At 37.9% G+C, this 16,681-nt stretch overlaps 1 protein-coding gene and 1 pseudogene across 1 annotated transcript in view; one reads left to right on the top strand and one right to left on the bottom strand.

The window, feature by feature from the left end:
• PHLPP1 (PH domain and leucine rich repeat protein phosphatase 1) overlaps positions 1 to 16,681 on the bottom strand; it is a 259,504-nt gene that overhangs the window by 202,743 nt on the left and 40,080 nt on the right. The gene's annotated exons all lie outside the window — the stretch shown is intronic.
• Positions 10,609 to 15,488, top strand: LOC128572113 (40S ribosomal protein S24-like; annotated as a pseudogene).

Genomic DNA, 16,681 nt, shown 5'->3' with positions numbered 1-16,681 from the left:
TAGGAAATATATTCTGCTATTTGGAAAACCACTCATTCTATGGTATTCTGGTTCAGCAGCCTAAAAGAAACTAAGGCAACAGAGTGTGTCATTTTCTACCAAATTCACAACAGCAGTAGCAATGGCTTTTCAAATTTCATTTCTTTGAGTTCTCTCAATATCTAGAGTAGAAATACTCTAAATTTTGTTTAACAAAACAAAACAGAACCTATATCCTTTCACTTCAAAAGTATTTTTAGTAATCCTTCCCCCAAATCTGGCACATTGTACTGGCAAAGAAGTGTGAATAAAGAAAACACACAAATTAACAATAAGGAAAACTTTACAGGTAGCCAAAGTTCTCACTAAGACCTATGTCTGAAATTTACTTCTTCATCTCAGGGAGACAATTAAGGCAAACTAAATTAAAGCCACAGGGAAGCTCAAAAAAAAAAGAAAAAATATGTAGCTGAATGATGTACAAAGGTCAAGCAACATTCTAGGTTTTGAAGGGCTTTGACAATGTCCCACCTTCTGCCTAACTGTGAGGCTCAAGACTAGTTAACACAAATGTTCCATATTATTTCTTAACACTTTTCAGCAACTAAAATCTATAAAACATTGGGGCAGCACCAATGTGGCTCAGTGAGCCAGTGAGTGGCTCAGTGAGTAGGGTGCCGGCCCCATATACTGAGGGTGGCAGTTGGAACCCAGCCCTGGACAAACTGCAACAAAATCGAGACTCTGTCTCTGAAAAAAAAAAGGGGGGTGTGGGGGGGTGGTACTCTTAAAACTCCAGCAGCATACAGCTCCCAACATAACCAAAACCAAGCCTGTTGCTCATGTTGTTTTCATGTCTACCTTTTCCCTTTTGCTTCCCAAAACATCACATACTGCCTACAATCTTGATTGGTCCTCAGCATACCTTTAGAGTCTGTTATATTCAATTTTAGGTTTTTTTAAATTCTTTTATGAACAGTACTGGCTGTAAGGATTGACCTTCATGACTTTCATTTTTTCTTTAGGCCTTCTTAAGAACAAAGAGAAAATCTAATTATTTCTGAAAATAGATAAAATTCATTATATCCTTCCATTGCCAGATGAGTACAAATCTAAGATGCATTATAGGACCTTAGTGATGCTACTTTTCTATATCATGAAACACTTTGCTGTTTCATCACCCTAAGAATTATTTCATTATTACTCAACAATTATTCCCAACTATGCTTAAACATTTTTAAATTAAAAAAAAAAAAAAAACAGAAAAATGGTGATACAGTAGGATGATGTAATAATGAAGTTACTATTATATCATCCTTCAACTTTTTATTGCATTGCCCATGAACTTCCAGAAACAGTTTTAGACTGAAGGCCCTAAGTTTATAGTCTCCCTCTGGTTTTTGCTGAACACAGTTGAGAATTTTCAAATTTTCACTGTCTGCGCATAACAGCAAAAAGAAAAGTGACAAAGGACTATATGTCACAATGAAACAGCTGATACAGGCATTCTGGTGATGCTACCATGCTGCTTAGTTACCATGAACACATTATTTCTTTTTTTTTTGTAGAGACAGAGTCTCACTTTATGGCCCTTGGTAGAGTGCCGTGGCCTCACCCAGCTCACAACTCCTGGGCCTCCAACTCCTGGGCCTAAGCGATTCTCTTGCCTCAGCCTCCCGAGCAGCTGGGACTACAGGCGCCCGCCACAACGCCTGGCTATTTTTTGGTTGCAGTTTGGCCGGGGCCGGGCTTGAACCCGTTACTCTCGGTATATGGGGCCAGCGCCCCACCAACTGAGCCACAGGCGCCGCCCCACATTATTTCTTTACTGTAGGTATGTCACATTTTTTACTACAAGTACTTATGTATGAGTAAGTGTTAGAAAATGATTGCTTATTGGCAGAATAAAAACTCAAAGTCAGAAATAACAGTGATACCAAGCAACCACAGACTGTACACATAGGTGGATAAGATAGTGTTATCTCTGGTTTCTTTTGTTGTTGGTGGTGGTGGTGGTGTTGTTGTTGTTGCAGTTTGGCCGGGGCCAGGTTTGAATCCACCACCCTCAGTATATGCGGCCGGCGCCCTACTTACTGAGCCACAGGAGCCGCCCCATTATCTCTGCTTTCTGATGGTTCTTTGTATACCAACTTTGTTCACACACAAAATTACTAAAAATATTATACAAAATTACCTTCAAGCTGTATGTATAAGGTGCTTATGTAAGATAAATTTCATGTTTAGACTTGGGTCCTATCTCCAACATATCTCACTATATATCTGCAACTATTTCAAAACCCCAAAAAATCCAAAATTATAAACACTTCTGGCCCCAAGCATTTCAGAAAAAGGATATTCATTATATATAAGCAAAATCCAGATTATAAGTCTTCAAACGATGATGCCCTAAATATATTTCCTCAAATTCAAGAAATGACGCATTACCAACATATTTCTAAATAAAAAAAAAAAAAAAAACACAGTGTTATCATCCAATAAGTCATTTAACAGGAAGAACCACATCATGCAATATTCTTCAACAAAAGCTTGGACCATACCATTTTGCTAAAAGGGCCAATGAAAAAACCTGATAGTGTTAGTGGATGGCATCTGTTGAAAACAGGACTAAAAGGAAATACACACTATGAAAGGAAAAATATTCATTAGATTGACCATGCTAATTGGTTTTTGTAAACTAAGTAATAAAAATGTTTTGTAATTATGAAGAAAAGATGATGGCTCCCTTCTCTTCAACCGAACTATGAACTGTCCAAAATTTCAAAAACTTCTTGAAACATGGCATTTGATGACATATGCACAGGAAGAACAAGAAGAAATAAACTAGAACTTGTGAGAGATGTATTTGAAATATAGAATCAGTATTAACAAACTGGATATGCTCTAGATCCATGTACAACAGCTGATGAGCAGTTAGTTTCATTCATAGAATGTTAAACATTCGGGGTACTTGATGGAATAAAACTTGGGCACAGTATGCCTACATTCTTGTTAAAGCATTTTAATAAAGCTGTTTTCCTTTCCCTTTATTGTTCTGTAAATTATTTGTCAAGTGAAAAATGCAAAAAAAAATTTTAAAGGATCTATTGGACCCAGATAGCAAATGGTAATGAACTATTCTTCCTAGTATATAGAAGATAAAGCAGCTATGCAACATTTCTGTGAATGTTTAAAAAGATGCATTTTAGAAACAGAGAATACCATCCTTTGATTCCCAGCATGATTAAATAAGAGCTTGTTTAAAACTGTTGTTTATCCTCCCTTCCCACAGCAATCACATCGAGTTATTCTATTTATTTCAAAACCAGAAACCATTTTTTCAATTGGTCAATATTTTTTACCTCTAAAATAAATAGGCAGCAAAACTCTGTAAAATATCCTAGTGGAAACTAGAGATCATATTAAATCCTCTTTAAGACTGTTCCTGCCTTCAGACTTCCGATTCCACAATACTGAAAGGTTTAATCAAGATTTATATCCAATGCTCCATTAAAATTCAAATTCATTTCTGATCTACAACTCCTCTTTTTTTTTTTTTTGAGACAGAGTCCCACCCTACTGCCCTGGGTAGAGTGTTGTGTCACAGTTCATAGCAAATTCAAACTCCTGGGCTCAAGCACTCCTCTTGTCTCAGCCTCCCAAGTAGCTGGGACTACAGGCACCTGCTACAATGCTGGGCTAGTTTTAGAGATGAGGTCTCACTCTAGCTCAGGCTAGTCTTGAATGCCTGAACTTAAGCAAACCACCCTCCTCGGCCTCCCAGAGCGCTGAGATTACAAGCACAAACCACAGCACCTGGCCCTTGATCTACAACTCCTAATCACACTTGACTTTCCATTTCTTTCAATTAAATAATCTCTGAAACTTTGTACACAGAATGCTCGCAGTTTCTAGACATTAGAGTTGTTCTTATAAGGATTCAGTCTTCATTATTATTAGCAATCATTTTATAGATAATGTATTAAATGCTCAAAAGTTTATCTTCAGTTCAACTTTGCTGATCAAAGACAGCAGTCATCACTAACAATTGTTATCCCCACCATGATCATCCCAAAGAATACAGCATTTAAACCATTTTCTTGGCATCATCTGTAAAATCACCTAATCATAATTCTGATACTTAAAGGCTTACCAAGGTTTAACCTGTTTGCTTTTATACTAATAGAACCCAGCTTTCATGATTTTGAGTGCTTGTGTTTTCTATGTATTTTTTCCATCTCCTTTCTCGTTGTTAATCATAAAATTTCTCATTTCCACATACTAGTTTGATACCATCACTGCAAATGTCTAATAGCTGCCTCCTTACCATTTACATATATTTCTAACATAACCATATACCAAACTTAGAATTATATTTAAAGGCAATGAAATCTGATCTAGCATAGGTTTAGTGACTTCAGTTTGAGATATTAGAGATATTCTGACCTATTTTCTCACTTTTGCCTATATACCAGGTAATTATAGTTGTTACAGAGCCTTTGTGTTGTTTCTGTTGTTTACGGAGAATGTAATTATTAAACTCCTATTCCAGAGTTATAAAATAGCCTCCTCCAGCAACAGCCAATGATATCATTGTTGAGTTGTTTTCAATAGAAGTTCAAGCTGTACTTCCTGTCTCACAGGTCATGTCTGGTTCCGTTTTTTGGTTCCTCCCCATTGTATTCAATCCCTTTGGTTCTCAAGGTACCAACTCACTGATCTGGGGTTAAAAGAATAGGAGAGACAATGTTGGTTTTTAATTTTGTTTTTGTTTTTCTTTAATTATAGCAGCTGAACTTTTTCATCCAAGCTGTGGCTTCTCTTTGACTTTAGATTTCTCTGGATAGCTTCCAAGACAGAAATTAAACTGAGTGTCAATGAAAACAAACTTATAAAACAGGCCTTCTTGGCAAACCCTTTCTCTAGATAGAGCGGTGCTAATGGATTTTCATCTCTCTCCTAGGAGCCCTAAGATGACTTGAGTCTCCTACTAACTCTCTTTTCTGTCTATGTAGTTAACTCAGTGGCAGCCAAATACTGTATCTTAGCATCTTTCATTCTGAACCCCTTTTGTGGATAAAAGGGGGGTTGAAATGGGAGACACCCTGAAATGGTTAGTTTTCTGCTATTGTACTCTTTTAAACCAGATAGGAAAAAAAAAAGAATAATTTCTGTAACACAAAAGAAGTACAACACCCCTCATGCCTCCAAACACACACCACCAAGCTATTACCATTTACCTATTTAGAAACACAATTAAACATAAATATTTTCAGAGACATATCAGTGCCTGCATTCTAAAGCTCTGTGGAAACAGTAATTCTCATGAGTCATTACCTAGGATTTCATGCCTATGCCACAGGTGAGTCATGCTCCAAACTAGTAAATCATTTCACTTAAAGCTCTCAAAAACAGAATTGGGTTTTGCTATATATGGGCTATATCTTTTCATGTATAAAGGAAAGAATTGAATCTAACAGGAAACTGCAAATGATTTTCTTTCTAGTTTTATGCAGTAATGGGTATATTCTCCCAGATTCTAGGACTTTCTCAAGTTGTAGTAGAAATTGTGATTTGGCCTCCCTTCATCCAATGAAAGCACACTTCCCAGTGTTTGCCAAATAACACTGTGGTACTTTTGAAAAGCTGAGGGAATCTCTGGTTTAGTGCTCTCCTTTGAAATTATTTACCTTTATTTTCTCCACTCCTGTTGGAAAATAATTTTCCTAACCTGGTATTTCTTCATATGGAAACGTTCTGTGTTATCTTAATACTATGATTTAGGGCCTGATACTCAGTTTATGTTCAAGGTGAGACAGTTTCCACTCGCTTTATTTCCACTCGCTGCCCCACCACCACCACCATCACCACTTCCTGTGGTCCAAGGATCTGGCAGGGTGTGGCTCACAGGAGCTAGAATGTGGACCTCAGTTAATTATAAAAGCCGACAGGTCCCAGCTTGTTTCTTCTTTCCACCTCCAAGAATATGTATAAATCTATACATCAGTAGATGGTTTATTTTTCAAAACTTTTCATTTTATATTCTTTACCCTCATATAGCAACTCTGAGTTAGTGACGGGTGACTTGGATATTCTAAATGAAGGCTTTAATGTTGAAGTGAAAGAAATCGAATATTTAACACCCCTATTCTTTCAGCGCAAGTTCAAAACCAGTGGGAGACAGACAGGAAAGCCAAGGCACACAGATTTCTCTAAAATCAGCTTCATTGCTAATAACGCCTACATTGAAAAAGGTAACTTAGGTCATCGGTCAAGCTGTCTTCCAGGGGTGGGGAACCTGGGGCTTTGGGGCCACATATGGCCTTCTGGATCCTTAAGTACATACAGCCTTTTGCTGAATTCAATTTTTACAGAATAAATCCTTTTAATAAAGAGGGAGCAGACAGCAGTCACAAGCAGAGTTCAAACAGCAGAGGCACTCCTAAGGGGACCTGCCCCTGTAGCACTGACCTGTCACATGTGGGAAACGAGAGAATATAGGCTCTGCAGGAAAGGAAGAGCTGAACTAGGAAGGCCCAGTTCCTCTTTCCAAACTCCAAGGAGGTAAGTCACTTCTCCTCCATGGGGAAGAGTAAGTTGAAGGTTCCTAAGGCTGAGAATAATTCTTCAGTGAATGCCCATCCTATATAAACAAACAAACATGAAACCAGAAGAAAGAACCAAGTTCTCCCCGACATGCAGCACCAAAGCTGCCCCCAAATCCAGCCTGACATTCCCTAGTTCCCACACATAGAATCTCTCTGACTAAAACACCTGTTCTGTCCCCATATCTAAACCCTACTCATCTTGCATTATTAATATCACCTTCAATTCTCCTTTTTTATAGGAATCTTTAATCATTTATCCATTTTAAGAACACTTGCTTATTAAAAACTAAGCAGTATACTCTATACATTCACTTAAGCTGGCACATATAAACCTTCATAGACTGTAATCAGCTGGGAAGCAACAATGGAGGCTGTAAATTCATCTTGTGTTCTTTCCTTGGGTATTTTGAGATTTATGACAAAACAGCTTTTAGATTCAATGAAGGTACCAATGCCTGCAATGAATATTAGTAAAGCTTAATTTAAGCATAAACACAAGCTTTAATATTTTCTTCAGGCATCCAGATGTATTTATTTGCATACTTCCTATTATGCAAGCACCCCTCTTTGGAGACCACCCTTGCATGCAATGGGAGTGACATCAGGGCTTCCCAGAGGAACTTTAAGAAAACTTTGGAAGCAGTGAGAAAAGGGAAAAGGTGTGATAGGGCCATGCATGCAATAGTACAAGTGCAATCAATAAATTTGGGAAAAGGTCACATTCAGGAGTGGTTTGAAGTGAAGTGAAGGAGATAGAATTCTGGATGATTTCAAAGTAACAATTTTGAGTGACTCAGAAAATATAACAACATTAACCAAAAAGGAAAATGTACAACCCAGCAATTTGGGAGGACATTTAGAAGAAGATAAGCTTAAGAAGTATTTATACTTAAAAGACAAGAGGAATAGAAACTAATGAAGGAGTAGAAAACGGTCGATGACATTGGAAAAGAACAAGAACAGGGAAGTGTTATAGTAGCCCAGGGAAGGGAAAATCATTTTAAAAGGATGAGATGATCATTTGTATCAAATACTCTCAATAATTAAATGAGACAAGGAACAAAGGACATTAGTGAATGTGGCAAATAACTAACAATGATATAAGCTAGCATCTAAGTGCTTTGCTTTCCACAGGCCAGGCACACTAATCCAAGAGGTTTTACATCTATGAGCTCATTTAATCCCCAAAAAACCCTATGGTAAGTATTATTATCAACCCCATATTTCAGTGATCAAGAAAATTAATAATAAGGAATATATAATAAGGAAGAGGCAGAACCCAAATTTGATGAAGTTGAGAGCAAATAAGAGGTGAGAAAATAATCTGCCAACAAATGATCAGAGGGAAAGAAATCAGAATAGCTGGATACAAGTAATTTTGGTTTTGTTTGTTTTTTATTTTTTTTTTTTTTTGTGGTTTTTGGCCGGGGCTGGGTTTGAACCTGCCACCTCCGGCATATGGGACCGGCACCCTACTCACTGAGCCACAAGCGCCGCCCTTGTTTTTTATTTTTTAAGATGGAGGCTAGTTGAGCATTTAAAATGTTTACGGACTGAAATGACGGATTCTAGATTTGTCCAATAGGAAAAACACCTCTGAGGCCACTGGGAAAAGTCACAGCTAGAGAGAAGAGGGACACACTATCAAATGGTCCAGAAAGTAGATAGGAATGGACACACAGTAATAGAACAGTGCAGTACCACAGGCTGGTGGGCTCTGAAAGTGAGAAATAAAAAGGAAGGACTGAAAAAGCCTTGAGAAAGGGAATCCGACAGAAAGGGTCATTGGGTAGCAGTCTCAGGTTCGTTCCTTCCTTCCACCCCAACATAGTGGTGACAGCAGTTCAACACAGATTGCAAGAGGGTGAAAGCGGCAAATGCATGACTCACTGCAAGTCTTCTTCGTGAAAACCTTACAAAGACAGAACCCAGAGCCCCACTCACCCTATAGGAAAAGCACTCAGTGACCTTCCCCCTCTTTCTGGTAGCACACTGCTTCCTCATGAATTCCACTTGAGGTCAGGGATCACAGATACAGGTGGAGAGAAGACAAGAAGGCTCAGAGAGCAGTGGAGGTGACAAGTTACTGCAACCACCTTAGCTAAACAGGTTGGCTACTTCCCTAGGGAGTTTGGGAGCTCAGACAGAGCCCACAGGCTGAATCGCTCGCTAGAGAACAAAAAATGAGTAACTTAGTCACACTGGGAAAATTTCTGCATAAAAATTTTAACTAGCTAAGTAGATCCTTGGGTTGGTAGATTTTGATTTAGCTGCAAAGTGGTAAAAAGCAACAAGTGTTTTGATATCTTACTTCGCAAATTATACTTACTTAGCAAAAATGCTAAGAATTTTTTCCCATTGGTATCTCCAACATAACCATTAAGATAAAAGTAGAGAAAGAGTCCTACTTTAAAATGGATTTTAGACACGTAATACAGATATTTCCTTTAAGCAATTTATATCCTACTTGGATTAATCATAAAAAAAAACAAGGTCATAAAATTAAAGAACTGTTCTAATTTTTAAAATTTAAATTCAAAGCATAAACCTACATGAAAATCATGTACTATCAACAGAACAGAAACGATTTCTTTAAAAAAAAAACAAAAAACTTTTTTTAGGGTTTTTTTTTTTTTCAAGAGTTACAGAAATACGTAAACTGAGTGGAACAGATCAGGGTCATAATCCAGGGGCAACTAATAATTACTTATGGGATCCTAATCAATTCCCTCCTTAAGACTCAGTCTCTTCACCTGTAAATGAGAGACCTGAACTGAATTCAAAGTACATCAAAAACACAGCTTTATAAATGCAGATAATCAATTTTCTAGAAAATAGGATTCTATTTTGCTGGACAGTGAAGAATACCCATAGAACTTGTAATTTATTAATTAAAAAAATCAATACTGTTATGTCATAATAATAAACACTGTCAGTTATTACACACTAAGTAAAAACTATTAATTAGATTTACATTAGGTTTTTACATTTGATTAAAAATGAGAACAGAGTCTAGGAAATTTCTGTTAGTGTTCTCTAAATCTTTTTTTTTTTTTAAATGCTCACAGAAATGTATTGCAGCATTTAGTACTTTTACTTCAAATTTGTAGAATGCCTGTATTTTTTCCTTATATTACTGATGCCTTCATTAAAAAAAAAAAAACCATATTCTTTTAGCAGCATGCTTTGAAAACTGTACTATTTGACAATAGCCATTCTTCCCAAAATATTGAGAGGGAGGTTGTATTGCTTTTAAGTTTTAACTTAAGACTCCTCCATCCCCAGAGAATATGCACATGTGCAGGCCTGTCTGTCCTCATTAAAAACACCAGCAGGACACCCCTACCACGGGATACCATTATTGTGGTAAACAAGACTGCTAGTAACAACAAACAAATAACCCACCTATGTATAAATCTTGTTTTACATTCACCCTCAAACTCTGGATTTCCTTCAAAATTAAAACACATTCTCTGGCTTACAGTGTGGAAGAAGAAGAAAAATAAAAATGGGCAACAAACAGAATAGGGCTCACGCTGAGGTCACATCCATTCCACAAAGTGGAGTTTCACCTGTCCCACACAGGAGAGCCTGAAGCTTAGGAAGCGCCTGTGGCTCAGTCGGTAAGGCGCCGGCCCGATATACGGAGGGTGGTGGGTTCAAACCCGGCCCCGGCTGAACTGCAACCAAAAAATAGCCGGGCGTTGTGGCAGGCGCCTGTGGTCCCAGCTACTTGGGAGGCTGAGGCAGGAGAATCGCTGAAGCCCAGGAGTTGGAGGTTGCTGTGAGCTGTGTGATGCCACGGCACTCTACCAAGGGCTATAAAGTGAGCCTCTGTCACTACAAAAAAAAAAAAAGAAAGAAAAAAAGATGTGTAAATGGTGAAACTAGGATTCAAAACCAATTCTATTTGGCCACCAAAACCACACACTTCTTCCAGCAGTTCACAAGCCATAGTAAGCACAGAATCAACAGCATTAAAGGTTGAGAATGGATCGCCCGCCATCATGATAGTTACAACACAGTAACTATCTAGACCAAGAAGTTCATGACTAACCGACTACTTCAGAGGAAACAAATGGTCATTGATGTCCTTCACCCTGGGAAGGCAACAGTACCAAAGACAGAAATTAGGGAAAAACTAGCCAAAATGTACAAGACCACACCCAATGTCATCTTCGTATTTGGATTTAGAACTCACTTTGGTGGCGGAAGACAATGGGCTTTGGCGTGATTTACGATTCTTTGGATTATGCAAAGAAAAATGAACCCAAACATAGACTTGCAAGGCATGGCCTGTATGAGAAGGAAAAGATGTCAAGAAAGCAGCGAAAGGAACGCAACAAGAGAATGAAGAAAGTCAGGGGGCCTGCAAAGGCTAATGTTGGTGCTGGCAAAAAGCAAGCTGGAGATTGGATAACAGGTGAAGGAGTAAAGACTCTACAATGATCTTATCTGCAGCCATTATATAGATTTTTCACTAGAGGTTTAATACTTTTCATGTAAAAAAAAAAAAAGGTTGAGAATCTAATTCCATGAAAACAGGGAAGAAACAACTTAAGGAGAATACTTACAGAGCACAGACTGCAAACTGAAAATGCCTATAGGGACCAAGCAAGTCACATAAGAGGAAGGGAATTCATTGGGACTAGAACAGGAGACCATGTGTATCATCTACAGAGGCAGCTGCTGCATCACTCCATGCAGGAATGTGGGACTGGCATTGCCAGATTTTCTGCTTCTTTTGAAGAGATAACTGGATTTAACCCAATTGTGTTTAGGTATTGACAATTAATTTAAAAAAAGTAAACACTCCACTAATCAAACAATACACATTTATAGACTACTAGTATCTATCACCTGGAACTGCCAGTTTTTAACCTGTGAAAAACTGGGGGCACTACATTATCAATTCTAAGCAAAAGAGAAGCAAAAATACAAGTGTGGAACCCAAGGGGCAAATAGGAATAGGTCTGAGAACAACTGGAAGATTATAAAACTAGATGAATCATCATAACTGCTTAAGCTAAGCTGACGTTACTTACTACTCAAATGTTTCATCTCAGTTTTTTAGTTTTCAATTTCTCAAAGAAAGAAGAGCAAGCAAGCGATTAAGATGGAAGGGAAGGACGATATAGCCATGATTTTAATGCCCAGGCAAATATTCTTAACTGATTCAGTCAACCACCAATTACAGAAACTGCAATATCACCAATTCAGAACAATATTAACTTGGGTAGGTAGAATTAGTCATTTTTGATTAGACCTTAATTATAAACCTATCAGTGTGGTTACATTTTAAGCAATATCTTGAAGTTATGTTTAAGAGACTTTTGACAAATATTACTTAAAGCAAAGATACAAACAAGAACATATCCAGTATAGCTAATTCTTCCCATGTCTGCACACATTCTCAATCTGTTGCGTTTTGTGAATAAATTCAAAACATTTCAGTTGCAAACACAACAGAATCTCTGAAGGCAAAAAGTGGCCTAAGATTGAAAAGAATTCTTTATAGGTAAGTTTTTATTTTATAGGTAAGTGGTGATCTTTTTAAGCTTTCAAAGAAAACATTTTTCCAAACTTTGAGGCTTCTAGACAATTCTTTTTCCCCTCAATGCTTTTTCTGCAAAAATCTTCTTGCTAAATGGCACAGCCATTTGATATGCTCCATACCACTATAGGAACTCAAACCTTGTTGTGGATCCTACCACATCTGTTAAATCACTTTCTGTCAATGTATTTATGTGATTATTTTGTTGTTGTTGTTAAAGTAGCTGTAAGTTATCTTAAAGACTGTTTTATCTACCCTCTGTATATCCCACAAAGTAGAGTCACAAATTCAACAAATTGTAGTATTCCTAAATAAATCTTGTTTTTGACTCACGAACATCACAGTCAGTTCCACAAACACTACATGGGCATCAGACACAAAATTTTTCTTTTTTCCCAGTTTAGAAAGACACGCAACAAGAGTCTCCATTCTCCCCTTACAAAAATCACCATGTGAAAAGAAGCTAATTTGCATTTGGTTTTTTATCCTTAAAAAGAGGAATTTTCAAAGAGGTGGAAGAAAGGAATCTTTTTTTTTTCTTTAACTCTTTAAGCAATATAGTAGTTTATTCCGGTAGCATAAGTTTTCCACAAGCAAAATACAAGTGTGGTATTTCATTAACAAAAATTTGCTTTTCTGAAATGGGTTTACTGGGGAAAGTTATAAACTTAACAACAAGATGTCTAATCTCTGGCCTCAGCAATTCACTAAGCCGTACCTACAAAGATGTCAGGCTCTTTCCCTTAGCAAAAAGAGTTTTCTCTTCTTTGCTTGGTAATTATGGGTTTCTCTGGCTACCCAAAAATACACAAGGGAGTAAAGGTTTTGCTTTTGTTTTTTTTATTTTTAATTCTAATGGTCACAAGCCTAAAAGAACAAAAATGTGGAAGAAATTTATAGCTCTGGCCTTTTTGCTCTTTTCTAAACATGATATGAACCACATCAAAATAACAAAAAACAGAAAAAAGAACAAGCAAAAAGAAAAAGGAAAGCTAAAGGAGTGGAGTAAGGAGAGAATACTGCCATAGTAGCCTGGGTTGAGTACAAAAGGATGCCCATTTACTTGCTTAAGAATCTTGGTCAAGTTATTTAGCCTCCTCAGTGCCTTTTCCTTACCTTTGTAATGTCTTTACTGGCTCTCAATGACATGTTTCATTTTTCCTTAAAAAAAAAAGCTGGCTGGGCAAAGTGGCTCTTGCCTATAATCCTCACACTTTAGGAGGCCCACTAGCGACCAGAGGTTCAAGATCAGAGAGGGCAATGTAGTGTGACCTCCATCTCCATAAAAAAATTTAAAAATTAGCTGTGTTGTCATGTGCACCTGTAGTCCCAGTTACTTCGGAGGCTAAAGTAGAAGGATATCACTTGAGCCCAGAAGTTTAAGGCTGCAGTGAGCTATAATGGAGCCACTGTACTCCAGCCTGGTTGACAAAGAAAGGCCCTGTCTCTAAAAAAAAATAAAATAAAATTTTAAAAGCTGTGTTATTAATTACAAGGGTATAATTTAAAACGTAGCCCGCAAGGTTTTTTGGGGGGTTTTTTTGCAGTTTTTGGCCAGGGCTGGGTTTGAACCTGCTACCTCCAGCATATGGGGCCGGCGCCCTACTCTTTTGAGCTACAGGTGCCGCCCACAAGGTTTTTAAGGAAAGGAGTTACAATCAGGTAATTTTACATCCCAAGTGCAACAAATTTTCTTAGAATAGGGAAAAAGATTTCTACTCTCTGATAATAATAATGAACTTTATATTGGTATTTTTTAAAGCACTTGAAGAAAAAGACATACATATAGAAACTCTGCTTCTGAAGTTGAAACATAAGCTGTCTCCACCATACTTTATCTATGCAGTGTTATTTAAAAGTGGCCCAACCTACAACTTTTCACAGATGAAAACTAATTGAACACATTTACTTCAAACCCCAAACACACAAATGAAAAAAGCCTTGCTCACAAAAACAAATGAATACCTTAAGGGCCCAGAGCCAAATGGGCAAGATAAAAATGCTTTTGCACCAAATACTCCCAGGATGATCTGCTCCTACAGGTCTTTAAGCAGGTGAAAGAGCAAGCCACAAAGAGAGCTAGAAATGCAAAACTGGAAAATAGCAGGGTGGTGGCCCAAGGTAAGCGCCTTTTTGTCTTGGTGGTGGTACCAAGACAACTAGGTACTGTCTGCTAGCTGAGGACAAGAAAAACAAATAAAAAGCTATAAAGAGGGAGAGTATACCTCTACAAGCAAGTTACCAGTTTTAGGGCTCAGCACCCTTTCCAGGCACCTCAGATGTTAGAAAAGAAGTTCAGCCACATGAAAACAGAAAAGAAGCAAATGTTTCAGAAGTTAAAAGTGGGCCATGCCATACAAATGGGTAGAAGTACCACCAGCCTGGCCTGGACTAAAGAGATAAGAGAGAAAATAGAATACACCATTTTCAAAATCTCAAAGCAACACCAAACCTTATTTGAAACACAGCAGGACAAATCAGTACGACGTTACTCATACATCTCTAAGAGAGAGCAAGAGATGAAATAAAAACCAATTAAATTCATACTTGAGTTTTATCTCACCCAGACAAGAAGTGAACTATTTCAGAGGTTCTAGGTGTAATGACCCGTTTTGGGTTCCTTTCAGATAGGTTTCTATTTGTTCAGTAGGAGGTCTATATACTAAGGACAAGAATATGTACCGAGCCCTTGTTTTCTCCTGTAATGCATAACCTGGTACTGACTGCAGTGTTATGCACACACCAACTGCAGTGTTATGCACAAAACTTCTATACGAATAGGTCATATTCTATAAATACTGAGAGCTATCTGAAAAAAGAGGTTTTAAAACTGAGGTTACCCCTTGTCTACCCAGGAGTCCCTCTAACACGCACCAGCTTACACCCATCAGAAATTAGCATCTCTCATCACCTCTATGAACAAAAGCCTCAAACACTGTTGGTGGCTCTTTCCTACATTCCCTTTCTTCTATTCAGATATCTACCTCTCCCAGGGAGAAATCAACCCTGATCTTAGCTCCAACAAGGAGATTCTCATTTCTAAACCAATCATGGTAACTTGTTTAGAATAGACATATTATAACTTTTCCCAATGAAACATTAGAAATCTCAGTGAGGATTTCTAGGAATGATTTTCTAAGAAAAAGTATATTTCTTCTTGTGTTTTTTCTCTAGACTATCCTTTCTGGAAGCACCATCTGGAACTGCTAAAGCAGTTTATGACCAAGAAGAAAGCCTGCCTACCAGCAGAACTTCAAGTCAAGGAAAGCAAAATTGAGAGAAACAAAGAATACAGGTCCTTAGGACACACTGTCTGGATCCCACCAGCTTCTGGACTCTCCATGTTGTAAAATAATAAATCCCCTTATTTAAGCTTGCTTGATTTAGGCTATCCATCACGTGTAGCCAATAGCAAGCTAAAGGACCCACACCTCTCCCACTGGGCACAAGAATTACCCTTCCTAGCTCCCTGGGAGCTGCATGCGGGCCATGCCATTTCTGCCAAGTGACCTGAAACCCTCTAGAACTCCTATCCCTTTGTTAACCAGCATCACTCCAGACAGTGCATATACTCTATCAGCCTGGCTCCCTGAGTAATAATGACATCCAAAACTTCCCTTCTCCTTCCATAATGATTATATAAAACATGAGCAGGAAATAAAACCTTTATTATTTTAAGCCACTAAAGTCATTTGGGAGTTATTAGCCAAATAACTAATATAACAAAACCTAGTGTATTCTAATACATTCTATTTTTAAAAATATATAAACACAAATGAAAGAAAAACATTAATCTGGGTTCCCATTTGGTACAAATTGAAGGGTGAAAAAAAATTCTCACAAATCATGTTTCTTTTTGCCCCACGCAGACATAAAGAAATGCCAAGTAGAGTGTTAAGGAAAAGTAAGAAAAGAGAATTACTCCTGGAGAGAGAATAATACCTGCTAAGAAACCCCTAGCAGTAACTGCCTATTTCAACCTAACCAAAGTAGTTACAACCACCTATCAGCACAAAGTAAAGCAATTTTCTATCTTTCTTACTGTATTTGGGGTGCTATAACAAAAATACCATAAACTGGATAGTTTAGAAACAACAGAAATTTCTTCCTTCTCACAGTTCTGAATGCTGGGAAGTCCAAGATCAAGGTGGTGTCTGGAAAGGGCCAGCTTCCCAGTTCATGTCTGGCACCTTCTGTGTCCTCACGTGGCAGAAGGGACATGACGTCTCTCCTGGCCTCTTTTATAAGGGCATTCTGGATTAGGATGGAATGGGTGGGGCTGTCATGACCTAATCACCTCCCAAACCTTCCACCTCACCATATTATCACCTTGGGAGTTAGAATTTCAACACATAAATCTGGGTGGGGACACAAACATTCAAACCACTATCCAAGTTTTTCCCTATTCATTTCCCAAGGGACTCGAATGAAAAAGGAAAGGAGTTATTTATGAAGAAAACTGGCATTGGCAAGAACGTAAAGAAAGGAAAAGAATGAACCAGTGGGCTGACAGAGCATTCAGAGAAGAAAGACAGAATGAAAT

This window comes from Nycticebus coucang, chromosome 19 (genome assembly GCF_027406575.1).
Source record: "Nycticebus coucang isolate mNycCou1 chromosome 19, mNycCou1.pri, whole genome shotgun sequence".
NCBI classification, from domain to species: Eukaryota; Metazoa; Chordata; class Mammalia; order Primates; family Lorisidae; genus Nycticebus; species Nycticebus coucang.
This window is presented reverse-complemented; position numbering and strand designations above follow the sequence as displayed.